Source organism: Phyllobates terribilis, unplaced genomic scaffold (genome assembly GCF_046119375.1).
Source record: "Phyllobates terribilis strain yellow unplaced genomic scaffold, ASM4611937v1 Scaffold_3__8_contigs__length_932513732, whole genome shotgun sequence".
Classification (NCBI taxonomy): domain Eukaryota; kingdom Metazoa; phylum Chordata; class Amphibia; order Anura; family Dendrobatidae; genus Phyllobates; species Phyllobates terribilis.
Genome location: NW_027362763.1, coordinates 306,227,190 through 306,243,937, shown reverse-complemented (window position 1 = coordinate 306,243,937; position 16,748 = coordinate 306,227,190). Strand labels below are relative to the sequence as shown.

General features: G+C 49.4%; 1 protein-coding gene across 2 annotated transcripts in view; it reads left to right on the top strand.

The window, feature by feature from the left end:
* The first annotated feature begins 11,920 nt into the window (after positions 1–11,920).
* GNB4 (G protein subunit beta 4) overlaps positions 11,921–16,748 on the top strand; it is a 126,698-nt gene continuing 121,870 nt past the window's right edge. Inside the window, exon 1 of one of the 2 annotated variants that reach the window (XM_073674954.1) lies at positions 11,921–12,075. The gene's annotated coding sequence lies outside the window, so the exon portion shown is untranslated. The remainder of the gene's footprint in view (positions 12,076–16,748) is intronic. The other variant, XM_073674955.1, reaches the window with a different exon arrangement.

Genomic DNA, 16,748 nt, shown 5'->3' with positions numbered 1-16,748 from the left:
ATGGAGAGCCACCCACCAATAAAAGAGAGACACAGACCTGTACCCCCTGCACATTATCAGAACACAAAGGGCATTCTGAGAGAAATTAAAGAAGCCAGGGTCATTAGAGACAGCTGTAGCCCCTGGGCAGCCCCCTTGGTTCTGGTAAAAAAGAAAGACGGTACCATGAGAATGTGCGTGGACTATAGACAAATCAATCGTATCACCCATAAAGACGCGTACCCGTTACCTAGGATAGAGGAGTCTTTAGCCGCACTAAAATCAGCTAATTTCTTCTCTACTTTGGACCTTACTAGGGGGTACTGGCAGGTTCCTGTGGCAGAGGCTGACAAGGAGAAGACCGCCTTCACCACCCCGATGGGATTGAGTGAATTCAACTGTATGCCATTCGGGCTCTGCAATGCACCTGGGACCTTCCAGAGGCTGATGGAATGCTGTCTAGGACACCGAAACTTCGAGACGGTCCTACTTTACCTGGACGACGTGATTGTCTATTCGAAGACTTACGAGGACCATCTAAAGCACCTGGCCGAGGTGTTCGAAGCCCTGGCAGGCTATGGCCTGAAAGTGAAGCCCTCAAAGTGTCACCTGCTAAAACCAGAGGTACAGTACCTAGGGCACATGGTGAGTGCTGAGGGCGTAGCCCCCGACCCCGACAAGGTTACAGCCATCAAGAGCTGGCCAAGCCCCTCTAACATCAAAGAAGTGAGGCAATTCCTCGGGTTGGTAGGCTACTACCGAAGGTTCATCCCCGGGTTCGCTAAGATGGCAGCTCCAATGCAGGACCTCCTGATAGGTCAGTCGAAATCCAGAAGTCACAAGCCGCCCTTCAAGTGGGACAAGCCGGAAGAGGAGTCCTTCCGCCAGTTGAAGATGGCCCTCACGGGGGATGAGATCCTGGCCTACCCCGATTATGGCCAGCCTTTTATCCTCCACACGGACGCCAGTAATGTGGGGTTAGGAGCCGTACTGTCCCAAAACCAACAGGGCAGAGAAAGGGTGATCGCGTACGCCAGCCGGAAGCTGAGGCCCACTGAAAGAAACCCAGAGAATTACAGCTCCTTCAAGCTAGAATTCTTGGCAGAGGTGTGGGCCGTCACAGAACGGTTTAAGCATTACCTGGCCTCCGCAAAGTTCACCGTGTACACGGACAACAACCCGTTGACACACCTGGACAATGCAAGACTAGGTGCCCTAGAACAGCGGTGGATGGCCCGGCTATCAAATTATGACTTCACAATCAAATACCGGGCAGGCAGAACCAACGCCAACGCAGATGCCCTATCAAGAATGCCCCACCTACCTGAAGGAGAAGACTCGGAAGAGCTGGAGGAAGTAGAGCTCCCAGCGTTCCACCGGTATGGGGCCACTCAGTATTCTCACCGGGTAAGAGACAAAGACCTAACCACCGTCATGTTCAACCCCTTACCCCACCACGGCTGGGCTGAAACGCAAGATAGCGACCCTGCAGTTCGCCTGGTGAAAGAACTGTTAACCCAGGCAGACGCTAGCCCTGGCCCTGACGCTCCAGAGGAAGCCAAGCAGTTATGGAAGGAGAAAAGCAGGCTATTCCTCTACGAAGGTAAGCTGTGCAGAAGGCTTGTCAGCCACCGGACGCACGAGCTGACCTGGCAGGTAGTGGCCCCGAGACGGGATGCAGCAATGGTCCTGGAGGCCTACCATGACAGAGCGGGACACTTCGGGTGGAAGAAACTGGAGTTCCTACTGAGAGAGCGGTTCTACTGGATCGGTATGAGAGGGGCCATAGAGAAGTGGTGCAGGGACTGCGGCCCATGTCACCTCAGAAGGAACGACCGTACCAGCCAGAAGACACCCTTGAGGCCCATCGTCACCAGGCAGCCTCTTGAGCTGGTAGCTCTGGACCATGTGAAGTTGGCTCCAAGCCAGTCCGGCTACATCTATGCCCTCACGATTGTGGACCATTACTCCCGGTTCTTGGTGGTGGTCCCGGTTAAAGACTTGACGGCACAAACGGGTATCCAGAACAGGTCTTGACAGATCAAGGTCCAGCGTTTGAGGCGGAAGTCTTCCAGGAGTTCTGCAACCTCTACGGCTGTAGGAAGATTCGGACAACGCCTTACCACCCGCAAACCAACGGGCTGTGTGAGAAAATGAATAATATCGTCATTGATCTCCTCAAGACGTTGCCCCTGGAAGAACGCAGCCTGTGGCCGGAGAAGCTGCCAGACCTGATAGACTTGTACAACCATATCCCGGTGAATGCTACCAACTGCACCCCGGCTTCCTGATGCGAGCAAGACCAGGTAAGCTGCCTATGGACCTGGAGATGGGAGTCCTGACACCCGAGGACACCTCCCCAGATGCGGACTGGGATACGGAACGGCGGCTACAGTACAAAAAGGTACAGGAGAGTGTGGAGAGGAGTCTGGCTCAAGCGAGAGAAAAGCAAGAGAGGCTCTTCAACCAACATGCCCCTGCTGGTCCTCTGGAACCTGGTGAGCAGGTCCTGAAGCGGAAGAGAAGGCTTCACAAGCTAGATGACCAGTGGGAGAGCGACCCGTACACAGTACTGCCGTCCAACCATGACAACCCGAAGGTATGTGTAATTACCAAGGATGGAGGAGAAACCACTAGCACTGTCTCCTGAGACCACCTAAAACGGTGCCCCGAGCAACTGCAGAATCCAAGTGAAGATCAAGATGACCTTGAGCCTGCAGTGGACAAGGAGGAAATGGTCAGCACCGTTCTCGGAGAGTTCCCCCGGTCCTGGACTCGGATAAACGATGACATAGTGGTACCCGTCCTACACTTCCTTCAACCTACCCAGCAGGAACCTACAGGAGAGCAGGAAGAACAAGAAGAACAAGCAGCTCCGGAGGCAGAAGAACCCATGTGTAACGGGTCCGGGTGGTGGAACCTCTGTGCCGAGGTGCAAGGAGGGACCCAGAGGGGCGTGACTAAGTATCAACCCGAACCGACCCTGGTTGGACGGCAGCAAACGACACCGTGACCAGGGAGGATCCGGGCTGAGGGACCAGGTGCTACTCTGGGGACGACCTTGTAAGAGAGCAGGTGGCTCCCACGGGTCAGATGGCTGGGACTGACCGGTATGACGGATGGACACGGCAAGCAGGCAAAAGTCTCTGGTAGCTGACAGGTGGTCACGGTACGTGACAGCAGAGCAGGTAGTAGTCTCTAGGTTTACCAGGCAGGTGGTCACAGCAAGTGACGGCAGAGCCTCCAAGCAGGCTGGCAGGAAACAGGCGGGCGCTCCCAGGTGAGCGGGCAGACCGACAAGGCAGGTAACAGGCAGGTAACAGGTGGTGCTCCCAGGTGAGCGGGCTGACGGACACAGCAGGTAACAGGCGGGTGCTCCCAGGTGAGCGGTATGTCAGACACAGCAGGTAACAGGTGAGTGTGTAACAGGTGCGCCCTAAGCACAGAGCCCGGGAAGGAGCGCGCGCCGGCAGCAGCGAGGAGGGGAGCGCAGGAGGACACCGCGCCAGGAGCGGGAAGGTGAGAGGGACGGCATCTCTGCCTAGCAGTGGGCAGAGACGCCGATGCTACAGTACCCCCCCCTTTAGGCCCCCCCTTTTTTAGGCCAGAGAGAAATTTCTCAAGAAGAAGCGGGGCGTTGATGTTCTCCCTGGGTTCCCACGTTCTCTCCTCAGGACCAAACCCCTTCCAATCCACCAGAAAAAAAGTTCTCCCCCTTACCCTTTTGGTGGCCAGAATACTCTCTACCTCAAAGACGTCCTCAGCAGAAACCGGAGCAGGAGGAGTACTTGGATTGTTGGAAAAAGTGTTAAGGATAACGGGTTTGAAGAGAGATACGTGGAAGGAGTTGGGAATGCGTAGGGTGGCCGGGAGTTTTACTTTGTAGGCTACTGGATTAATTTGCCTGAGGACTTCGAAAGGACCGATGAATCGAGGACCCAACTTGTAGGCGGGTACTTTGAGCCGCACATGTTTGGAGGAGAGCCAGACCTTGTCTCCTGGACGAAATAGAGGCGGATCCAGACGTCTCTTATCAGCATATCTCTTCATCCGCTCGGAAGACAGAAGAAGAGTGGACCTAGTACTCTCCCAAATGGTAGAAAATTGGTAGAAAATTCGCTGACAAGAGACTCCGCAGCAGGGTTGTCCACAGAAGCGGAGACGGGATCCGGAATCCAGGGATGTTGGCCACATACTATAAAGAACGGGGACTTGGAAGAGAATGGTTATTATAAGAGAACTCGGCCCAAGGTAGGAGGTCCACCCAATCGGAATTGTGGGCATTAACGAAGTGCCGGAGGTAGCTGGTAAGGATCTGATTGATCCGCTCCACTTGGCCATTGGACTGTGGGTGGTAAGCGGAGGAAAAATCCAGGGTGACGTCCAGCAGCTTACATGTGGCTCTCCAGAAGCGTGAGCTGAACTGAACCCCTCGATCCGACATGATGTGGAGGGGTAGGCCATGGAGACGGAAAATGTGGCGGATAAAGTCCTTAGCCAGTTCGGGTGCAGATGGGAGACCATGCAGGGGAATGAAGTGGGCCATTTTAGAAAAGCGGTCAGCGACCACTCAAATGACTGTACACCCGGCAGAAACAGGAAGGTCGGTGATAAAGTCCATAGCAATGTGCTGCCATGGAGCAGCGGGTTCGGGAAGGGGCAGAAGATGACCGGCTGGTAGATGTCTGGGAACTTTGTTGCGTGCACAAGATGAACAGGCCGTGACGAAGTCTACAACATCCTTACGCAGGGTAGGCCACCAGTAATGCCGGGTAATGAGCAGGAAGGTCTTCTTTTGGCCAGCATGGCCAGCTAGTTTAGAAAAATGACCCCAGCGAAGAACCTTCTCACGATCAGGTACAGCTACAAACGTCTTACCGGGTGGAAGACGAGTCAGATCCAAGGGGGCCACATTCATCACCTTGGAGGGGTCGATGATGTGCATAGGCTCCTCCTTTTGATCGGAGGACAGGAAGGATCGGGACAAGGCATCAGCTTTGACATTCTTGTCCGCCGGGCGGAAATGTAAGATGAAGTCGAAGCGGGCAAAAAACAAAGACCACCGGGCCTGACGCGGATTAAGTCTCTGGGCATTTTGGAGATATGCCAGATTCTTGTGATCCGTGTATATGATCACCGGGTATAGAGCCCCTTCAAGCAGGTAGCGCCACTCCTCCAGCGCCAATTTGACGGCTAGCAATTCTCGGTCTCCTATGGAGTAGTTGCGCTCAGACAAGGAGAAGATTTTGGAGAAGAAGCTGCAGGTTACCATTCTCCCGGTAGAAGATTTTTGGGTGAGTACCGCTCCGGCTCCGGAGGAGGAGGCATCAACCTCCAGGTAGAATTGTTTATTACAGTCCGGACGGTGCAGGACTGGGGCAGAGGCGAAGGCTTTCTTTAAGGAAAGAAAGGCCTCCTCGGCTTCGGGCGTCCATACCTTGGGATTAGCCCCCTTACGGGTGAGCACAGATATAGGAGTAGTCCGGGACGAGAAGTGTGGGATGAAGAGACGATAGTAATTGGCGAAGCCCAGGAATCGCTGTATCGCCTTCAACCCCTCCGGATGGGGCCACCTCAGGACAGCAGAGAGCTTCTCGGGATCCATTCCAAGCCTGTCTGGGAGATAACATAGCCCAAGAATGGAAGGGAGGTCTGGTCGAAGAGGCACTTCTCGTACTTGGCATAGAGGTGGTTCTGCCTGAGCCTAAGCAGGACCTGACGAACATCCCTCCGGTGTGTGGGGAGATCCGGAGAGAAGACCAAGATATCGTCCAGGTATACCACCACGCAGGAGTACAGGAGATCGCGGAAGATGTCGTTGACCAGTTCTTGAAAGACGGCGGGAGCATTGCAGAGACCGAAGGGCATCACACGGTACTCATAGTGACCGTCCCGGGTATTGAATGCTGTCTTCCACTCGTCTCCTTGACGGATACGGACCAGGTTATATGCTCCCCGAAGATCCAGCTTGGAGAAGATCCTGGCGCCTTTGAGGCGATCAAACAACTCGGAGATGAGCGGCAGGGGGTATTTGTTTTTTATCGTGATTTGATTGAGTCCTCTATAGTCAATACAGGGACGTAGCGAGCCGTCTTTCTTTTTGACAAAGAAGAATCCGGCTCCAGCCGGGGAGGTATATTTTTGAATAAATCCCCTAACCAGATTCTCTTCAATGTATTCAGACATGGCCCGGGTTTCGGCCGCAGACAATGGGTAGATACGCCCACGGGGCGGAGTGGCGCCAGGTACCAGGTCGATCGGGCAATCATATGGCCTATGGGGTGGCAACGTCTCTGCTTCCTTTTTACCAAAGATGTCTGCATAGGGCCAGTATGGAGCCAGGAGACCGGGTAGATTAGCTGGAGTAGGCGGAGGGCGAGCTGGGCAGACCGGAACCAGGCAGGTCTTATGGCAGTCTGGTCCCCACCGGAGTACTTCACCGGATCGCCAGTTCAATACGGGTTCATGTATCTGTAGCCAGGGTAGACCAAGCAATAGGGAGTGAGAGAGTCCGGACAGCACATGGAATGAGATTTCCTCAGAGTGCAGCATTCCCACCTGCAGGGTTATGGGTTCCGTGACGAGCAGGATGGTCACCGGGAGAAGTCTTCCATCCATGGAGGCGATTGACAATGGTTCAGCCAGGGGCTTGGTGGGAATACGGTATCTCTCTACCAAGAACTGGGAGATGAGGTTTCCAGCAGCTCCAGAGTCCAGGTGGGCGATTTCAAAGTGGCGATTCTCTCCCCAGGAGATAGAGACAGACAAGGTTAGAGATGGAGAGGGCTTACTTTTGTCTAGGACGACCTCTCCAAGCGGACCTAGACACTGGAGTTCTCCGGCTTTTCCGGGCAGAAACGGATCAGGTGCTTTTTACTGCTACAATAGAAACAGCTCCCCTCGGCTCGGCGTGACTCTTGGCGAGATTTGACCATCTTGGTCTGGTCGATCTGCATGGGCTCGGGTGACTGCGCCCGGGGAGTGACAGCTGAAGAGACAGGTCTCTGGAAAGTAGGAGCAAGGCGGGGAAACCTCCTCTCACGGGTGGTCTCTTTGGTACGTTCCTGGAACCGGATGTCAATCCGGGTAGCTAGTGTCACCAAGTCATCCAGGGTGGTTGGAATGTCCCGGCCGGCAAGTTCGTCTTTAACCCGACCGGAGAGGCCCTCCCAGAAGACGGACACCAGGGTCTCGTTATCCCAGGCAAGCTCAGAGGCGAGGGTACGGAACCGTATGGCATATTGGCCCACGGTGAGACTCCCTTGGCGGAGACTTAGCAGAGAGGAGGCTGACGAGGTCTTCCGTCCTGGTTCATCGAAGACTTTCCGGAAAGCAGTGAGGAAAGCTGACAAGTTGGATACCAGGGGATCCCCTCTCTCCCACAATGGATTTAGCCAAGCCAGTGCTTCCCCAGTGAGATGGGACATGATGAAGGCCACTTTGGCCTGGTCGGAGGTAAAGTGATGTGCCAAGAGTTCAAAGTGCAGGGTGCACTGGTTAATGAAGCCTCGAGCCAAGGCGGGGTCTCCACCAAAACGAGGCGGTGCAGAGAGCCGGGGACCCGGACCGGGTACCATGGTATTGATGGGCAGCGGTGCTGCCGGAGCGTGAGTCGTACAACTGGAGGCAGGTCCTGGTGGAGCAGTCAGTGTGTCCAGGCGGGAGTTGACATTACGCAGGTGGTTCAAAATGGATTCCTATTGGGATCTCTGACGGGAGACTTCATGGAACAGGTCAGAGAGCGAGGGGGCTTGGGTGCCACCAGGTTCCATGGCCCGAGCAAACTGTAACGGGTCCAGGTGGTGGAACCTCTGTGCCGAGGTGCAAGGAGGGACCCAGAGGGGCGTGACTAAGTATCAACCCGAACCGACCCTGGTTGGACGGCAGCAAACGACACCGTGACCAGGGAGGATCCGGGCTGAGGGACCAGGTGCTACTCTGGGGACGACCTTGTAAGAGAGCAGGTGGCTCCCACGGGTCAGATGGCTGGGACTGACCAGTATGACGGATGGACACGGCAAGCAGGCAGAAGTTTCTGGTAGCTGACAGGTGGTCACGGTACGTGACAGCAGAGCAGGTAGTAGTCTCTAGGTTTACCAGGCAGGTGGTCACAGCAAGTGACGGCAGAGCCTCCAGGCAGGCTGGCAGGAAATAGGCGGGCACTCCCAGGTGAGCGGGCAGACCGACAAGGCAGGTAACAGGCAAGTAACAGGTGGCGCTCCCAGGTGAGCGGGCTGACGGACACAGCAGGTAACAGGCGGGTGCTCCCAGGTGAGCGGTATGTCAGACACAGCAGGTAACAGGTGAGCGCTCCCAGGTTAGCGGGCTGACGGACTCTGCAGGTAACAGACGGATGCTCCCAGGTGAGCGGACAGACAGACAGGGCAGGTAACAGGCAGGTAACATGTGAGCGCTCCAGGTGAGCAGGCTGGCAGGCTCGGCATGTAACGGGCAGATAACAGGCTGGCAGGCAGGACGAGGAGTCAGGCTAGCAGCGGGACCTGAGGGCTGAAGCAGAGATCAGAAACTGTGCAACAACTTTGCTCGGGCACCTCCATTTTGGAGGAGGTACTTTATATATGGAAGGTCCTCCGGCCATTGGCCGGGGACTGCTTAGGACGGCGCGCGCGGTCCCTTTAAGAGAGGGGGAGGGCGCGCGCGCGCGCCCTAAGCACAGAGCCCGGGAGGGAGCGCGCGCCGACAGCAGCGAGGAGGGGAGCGCAGGAGGACGCCGCGCCAGGAGCGGGAAGGTGAGAGGGACGGCGTCTCTGCCTAGCAGTAGGCAGAGACGCCGATGCGGCACCATGCCAGCAGCCCAGGAGAGTCAACCCTCTGCTGACAGTGAGCCTGCCATGCCTGCGGTAAGCCAAAGGACCCGCAGACAGCTGCCTGCCCTGCCTGTAAACCCAGCTAGTAGCTGTACCCTAAATGCTAGTGAGGAAAGCCAGGTTAGACCATCACCAGACAGTGGGTTACGTAGGTCAACCCGGAGCACTAGGGGTCAAATACCAGCTCGCTGGAAGATCTAAATGCACAGTGTTTATATTTAATGTTTTATGTTTGTACCCTGGTTATTAATAATGTTTTTCCAGTTTCACTAGATACAATGGACTGACAGGTTATGGACGCTGAATAACCGGAACTACCATGTAGATAGTTGCACTTGGTGCCCTCTTTCGAAGACGACCACGGAAGAAAAACCTGTCCGGCGTGGCCTCCTTGTGGTCCAAAGTAGGTAGCTCAGCCTTGCCGCCACGCCCAAGGCCAGGAACTTGGGGTTTATAGGGACAGGTCCCCACACCGTGGAAAACTTCACCTTGTTGGGTGACATGGACACCCGGTCACAGAAGCGCCGTGACCTTAAGGACAAAATGTACTTGTATATATGTTATGTTATTGTTTATACCCTGTATTTGTGTTTCCTGTTTAGTCCCGGAGTACTAAATTTTACTAGGGGGAATGTGTCACCCCAGGCCTGGATGCCACAGATATTAAAGGCTGTGTCTGAGAGCAGGAGGGAGGTTCTCTGGTCAGGGACAATTAGCATACAGCACCTCCTGTCCCAGGCCAGTAGGGGGAGCTGGCTGCCCCTATAAAAGCTGGAACTGAGGGCAGGGTTAGGGAGAACTGGACGACTTAGCTCAGGACTGAGACTAGTCCCAGAGAAGGAGGGACAGTTCAGCTGTAGCCAAGGAGTCCGTGAGGCAGAGGAGAAGCTGCGAGCCAGGGACAGAGGCGGCGAGAGCTGGTCCTGGCTGAGAGAGCTACACTACCGGACATTGGGGTCCGAGGCTGTCAGGGTTGTAAGCCCAGCAGCAGAGAACCAACCCGCGAGGGATTTCAGGTCCCTTGGCCTAAGAAGACAGGAGGCTCCGCCACACTGAGGGACCAGTACAGCACGGAGAAGCAAAAGGTACCTAAGGCCCGAGTCGCAAGCCATACAGGCGAAGTACACGGCCAGCTCAGGGACGTGGGCTATTACACCACGAAAAGGGGGATAGTCAGCAAGGGCAGAGAGAGAGAGCGGTAGGCCTTCACACTCACCCTGACCAGTGGGGCTCGCCCGAATGCTCTCAGACACCCAGGCCCATTCCTACCCAGTACTCCTGTTGGGTCAGTAGTAATACCTACAATAAAGACCCTGGACTGTTTGAAGCGGACTCTGAACTCTTATTACTGCGGCCTGCACTATCACCCCCAGCATTCACCTACACTGCCCTGAGGCTACACTCTTCCCGTGGGGAGTTGTCCTACCCCTGTGCTGCACACCAACATCAGCCTCAGTGGTCTGCCTCGCAGCGGCGGTCATCCCTGACCGCAATCCACGGGTGGCGTAGTCGGACATTCAAAACACTGATAAATAGACTGCCACAATTTGGTCTGACCACCCTGAGCCACGGGATCGGGTTGCCACTGCTACCCCCAGCATCGCATAGAAGCCCGGTTCCGGGTACCCCACGGCCCAGGGGGCGAGTCATATTCTTCACTCTGGCCTAGCGAGAGGGATTCCTGCTGCAAGAGGGGTGACCGGCCCCCGATATCTCACTGTGTACTTCACGTCACTGTTGGAAAAGCCCGGCGGCTTAGTGGATCCCAGGGGTCTTGACAGGTGCTCCTGATCTACCTGGGAAGTGCTGAACCCCCTTCCTGGTGGCCGCAGCGCGCCACGAGAAGCAGAGAGAAGCTTTGCAGCTGCTACTTCACCAAAGTGAGTAAAGCTTGGATGACTTCACTTACTGCCTCCGTTTGCTCATTCCTGCGCGGCACTGCACCCCCAACTCTCCAGATCGTACACACTGCCCTGAGGCCTGTGGGGAGTAGTACCAACCAAGCTGCCGGAACACTGGCCTCGGAGGACTGTTGCAGCGCTGGTAGCCTTCACCAGAAACCACAGGTGGTGTAGTCGAACAACCACTCATCCAATAGCCCATTATTTTTCATGTCACAGTCCTTGGCACGGACCGTGTCACGGCCACGACGATATCCCACACCACCCTTTCATTGGCCCGGCTCCGAGTATCCCCCATCTGCTCAGGGAGGGCGTCACACACACATGCATGCTAACTCTCTAATAGTTAAAGTGGGCTTTCCACCAGATCAATAATGGTCAGTTTTTTCTCATATTTAATCCTACTGCTCCCAAATATTTCAATTATTATTTGTCATATGGTTACAGAGATATAGGCCTTTTTAGTGCTTCAATTGTGTTCATTTTTATGGTCTTTACCAAGGACGAGTCCCTCACAGGCTAATAATGCAGAGCAGCGTGAAGACCCCCCAGAGAGTCCCGTGAGCGCCACCCAGTTAGTAAAACCATGAATATTATTTTTGTGGGTCCCAGAAGTAGGATACCAGGGGATCCCCAATATTTATGGAAATGGTCTCTTCACAGGCATGGCCTACAAGTCTCCTTACACTGACTTGGCACTCTCCACAAGAAACCTTCTCCCTTAGACTCCCAATATTTGTCATACACCAATGTATATAATAGTAAATACATCAACAACAAAAAATAGAAAAATCTTAATCCAGCATTTCCAAATATTCTGCATAGGTTGTGTTTAATTTAGTAAATGCACTAATAAAGATATTTGCATGATTGTCAGGCAAAAATCATCCTAAGAAAATAAAAAAATATTTAATGAATCCATTATTTTCCCAGTCACTCTAGAAAAAAAATCTCCTAACTAAAAATAATGATGATCAAAATAATGTTTTTATTTATAAAGCTAGAGATGATAATATGCACAGCATACATTTATGGTGATACTTGTATATAACAGAAACCAGTATGTAATCTATGTAGCAAGGGCTCAATCAGGGGCTTCATGTCTCAGCAGGGCAGGATTCCCAGCTCCCTGCAGTGGGTGCACAGCCCCTGATGTCGCCAAGCAGCGCACAGGATGGGAGTGAGACTTCATATAAACTACAAGCCCCAGCATCCTGTGCGTTCTGGGTGGGCAGGAGCATGAGAGCATCTATTCCACTGCCTCCTTTCCATCAGCTTCCCTTACAGCAGACGGAGAGACAGGACAAAAGGATCTCAGCTGGAAAATACAATTACATGCGATCCACAGCCTGCCATTTAGCCTGTAGGTAAGGGCTGCTCCTGCACCATCCCTCTTATAGTGCTGCTTGCTGAGAGTTGTAGTATTGATTCTAGCTGTTATGGATATGCAGTGTGCACCATCCCTCTTATAGTGCTGCTTGCTGAGAGTTGTAGTATTGATTCTAGCTGTTATGGATATGCAGTGTGATCATGTATGTGTGGGCTCAAGCATTCTATATATAGACACTATATAGAAATGCATCTATGGATCTAATCTATAGGTATACATATATATATATATAGCTATGGATCTCATAAAGGCAGGTCACACTTTGGCTCAGACATCTGTATTTATGCATCAGGAAATGTTGCACAGGGAGGGACTGCAATGCTGAGTGTGATTTATGTAATGGGGAGGATATCCTTCTAGGGGGAGAGGAATAGATCTTTCCTGCTGCTTATCATAGTGACACAGTGGAGACACAGCTAGCTGTATATCTGTGTGGCGCTGTGGGTGTGCCCATGTGCATGGTGCCACTGTAGGAGGCAGGATTACATCACTCAATGTGATATATATATATATATATATATATATATATATATATATATATAACACACACAATTCTTTTTGTTGCTTAGTGGATCACTTGGCTCAAGAATATATAAATATGTATTGATATACTGTATATGGTGCCACTGCTGTAGAAAGCAGGATTACATCATTTAATGTGATTTTATACATATATATATATATATATATATATAAAATCCTTTCTGCTGCTTAGTGGATAATTTGGATCAAGATGCACAGGAATATATATATTTATATTCCATATTATATGGAGCCAATGGTGCTCTAAGAATAAATGATAATAATATCGTTATCAATATGTTTCATGTATTATTCTTATCAGCCTCATGTGTAACATAAACCCTGATTCTGAACCAGTTGTGACAATTTCTAGGGGTTTTTTGCTGTTAAGAAGAGGCGTGGTGAGATAGCTGTACATAACGCCATTTATTTTATGCCAAATAACTGGAACATGAACATTGGGCTGGATTTGATGTGATCACTAATTCTGTTCTCTGGGGCCATATTCTGTATTTGCAGCATTTTGTGAAATGAGACAGATCACTAAAGAAAGTGACATTTCTAAACTGTTCTAGTTCTTACAAGAATCGGTAAAGATATATGTCCCTCACATTATAGGTATCAGTGATGCTTTTATTATTAAAATGTACCTATTATTTATAGACGGTGGTACAGATCCAGCACAACTTATTATCATGCAGCGCGGATGCTGAATAATGGGAAAAACAAACTTTTATGAGATTTACAGATTTCTTCCTTGACTTCAGTCCTGACAAATCAGATCTCAATTCCCCGTCACCATTGTCTTCATGAAATGCATCTAAATGAATGTATAGTGAAAGTATATGGGATACCAATAATATTTCCACCTGCCATTAAAGAAGCCGATTTTTTAACATAAATACATTTCATACCTTCATATCATATGCAAAATAAAAGGCCTATAAATTCCCAATAATACAGTGTGAATGGCAGTAAGTATATCGGAACACATGTCGATATGGCGTACTCAATATTATATATACCAGTAATTTGTGTAGGGTAACAAGTGAAATACTAAGTACCCAGCGACTAATCAGTAAAGTCTAAATAAAAATACCATTATATGTCATGAATATTTTATGTAACAGGAAGTCAGGCCAAGAGCTCTGTTATAAGAGAAAGTGTGCGGTATTTAATTGTTCTGTATAAATAGGGAAGAGATGATATTTGTCTTTTGGTTTTGAAGATTTATAGTGCAGTATGTAAAAATGACAGCTCCATGTTTATGCTTATTTCCGCCTTCATACCTAACGTAAAAAAATAATGGTTACATGCCAGTATTTCAATTAAAGCTATATTAAGGGGTTTACATTTTTTGAAAAAAATGAACAAAGTGTACTTTTCTCACGCTCCCCAGGTCCAGCACTGAATCGCCTGCATAGCTCCACAGTGTGTGTTGTTATCATCTGTGAGCTCAGTGACTCTGCCTGAGTAGACGGCATTAGCCACTGAGATCACTAATTGGTTGCATTACATGACATCAGTGCTGCAGACAGTATCAGACATTGGGATCAGTAGAGGAGGCTCAGTGTTGGACCTGGGGAGAGTAAGTAAAGCGCAGTTAACGCCATCTGTGATATGTGAGCTAGTGGATCCATTGACAGGAAAGATAACGGCCATAATGAGTTTTTACAATTGTCTGGTCATTCACTAGTGCACTGCGTTAATAAATATTCACACGGTAATTTAGAAGTAAAGAAGAAAACAAGAAGGGGTTCTTGATGGCATTTCTTGTGGGTGATTGGATGCAAATTCCCACAGTCATGTTCCAAAATGTAGTGGTAAGTCAGAAGTATTAATCCAAGAGAATGTGGACATTTGCTTCATATGCGGGAGAATTGTTCTTACACAAAGTCACATTCCCAATGTGTGCTCTCTACTTATCACAAGCCAATAGAGGGAATCATTCAATGGCCTGTATTTCTACATGTATTATTAGAGCTCTGTCTGAAAACACTGTATTTAACACTTGATATAATTGACAAAAGGACATAAAATGGATTAAATAATTCTCACTGGGGGAATATACAGGGGAATATTGAGAAGTCATTTTTGAAAGGAATCTGTCAGCAGAATTTGCTATGTAATCTTAGAGCAGCATGATGTAGGGGCAGAGGCTTTGATTCCAGCCATGTGTCACTTGCTGGTCTGCTTGCTGTTGTTTTGATACAATTACTGTTTTATCTGCTGCAGATCTAGGAGTGCTTATGTCTAACCCCATCCACACCTCTGATTGGCAGTTTTCTATGTACAATATGCATTGACAGAAAGCTGCTAATCTAGAGTGGAGGCAGGGTTACAGAGAACTAGATGACCATCATTCACACATCTCCTAGTACTGTAGTGATGATCTCCTGCTGATAAAACACTGATTTTATTGAAACTGCAGCTCACAGCCCAGTAAGTGATAAATCGCTGGAATAAGGGTCTCAGCCCCTACATCATGATGTTCTCAGATTACATGGCAAAAACCTGCTGTCGGATTCCCTTGAAATAAGAGTCACAGAATAATCCAATTCAAATGACTTCATTGGCTATGTTATACTCAAGACTTTCTGAGCAAAATGAATAGTTAGACTTACAACTCTGAAATATTGGGCTCAAATTTTACACATTTGACCTTGACTGGTGGAAGTTTGGGGTTTTTGAAGAACTTGAAAGTGAACTTGATCTTAAACTCCCACATAATACAATATATTAATGTACCAGTGAGTGTAATTGTAACGACAATTTAAGTAAATTTGTTACTTATGAAAGAATTTGGTTTAGGAGTAAAGACCATTTTGAAAAATGGAGGGAAATATAGGATATTTGGAAGAGTGGGAGTGAGTTTAATGGTGAACTTCTAAGTGATACAGGCACCAAATAATATCACTATACAAATAAGTATTATCACCATAATGTTACTGAACAAAGATCATTATACTAAGACCAATACTACTATAATACCACTATATACGGGAAAAATAATACGACCACTCCATGATTACAAATTACCAACATACAGATCATTAACAAAAACCACTGCATCAAGATCAATATTACCATGAATGCTTTAAGGGACGATTAATACCACCAAGCCATAACCACATATTAATAACAAAGAGAGTAGTGATCGAATAATACCACCATACTTATTAACAGAAACCAATGTACTAAGACATATTACTGCCACACAGTGACCATGCAGTGGTAGATACCAGGTCTACACAGCAGGGATGGACACTGACTGCTTGGGGCCCCTGTGCAAAAAATGTGTCTGGGCCCCCCACCTTTTATGGCGACAAAGCTACAGATGTATATATAGCCACACACACATATATCTCTTAGATAGCCTCCTTTATTATGTATATTGCTGCCCCTTATTACATAGTATTCTGTCTTATATACAGCACCGTCTCTTACATATTGGATTATCTACAGCTCCCTGTTCTTTATTACATATCATCCTCTCTTATTAGATATATAATGCAATGTCGGCTGATGGAGCATGAGAAAGCTTCTTTTCTGATGGTGGAACTGATGGACTGGTCTTCTGGTCACCGGCTGCTCCATCAGCAGTCATTTTATATCTAAGAAGAGAGGACTATTTAGTAAAAGAGGGCGCTGTGATTGACAAAAATAACAAGAATACACTATGTAAGGGAAAGCACTGTACGTAACAGCAGAGGAAGCTATATAATAAGAGACGGCACCATATATAACTAGAGGATGGTAGGTAATAAGGGACGGTGTTATACATAATAAAAGATGAAACTATATAACTAAGGATGGTGCTGTACATAATAAGTGAGTACATTATATACTAAGGGACTGTGCTATACATAATAAGGCTACATTCCTTTATTTGTGTGCAGTGTCGGTGTGCTACCCGCTTTTACAGACTCATTGAGCATGTCCTATTTTGATCCTCAAAATCGGATCAGAACAGGACATTTTCTGACCCTCACAGATCTCATTCTCAGATCCGTCATTTTCATGAATGTGTGAATGGATCATTAAAACTCTACGAGTCTGTGGACCATCCGATAAAAAATTCTGGCAGCACACGGACATTTCACATAAATGTGAGAATGCAGCCTAAGG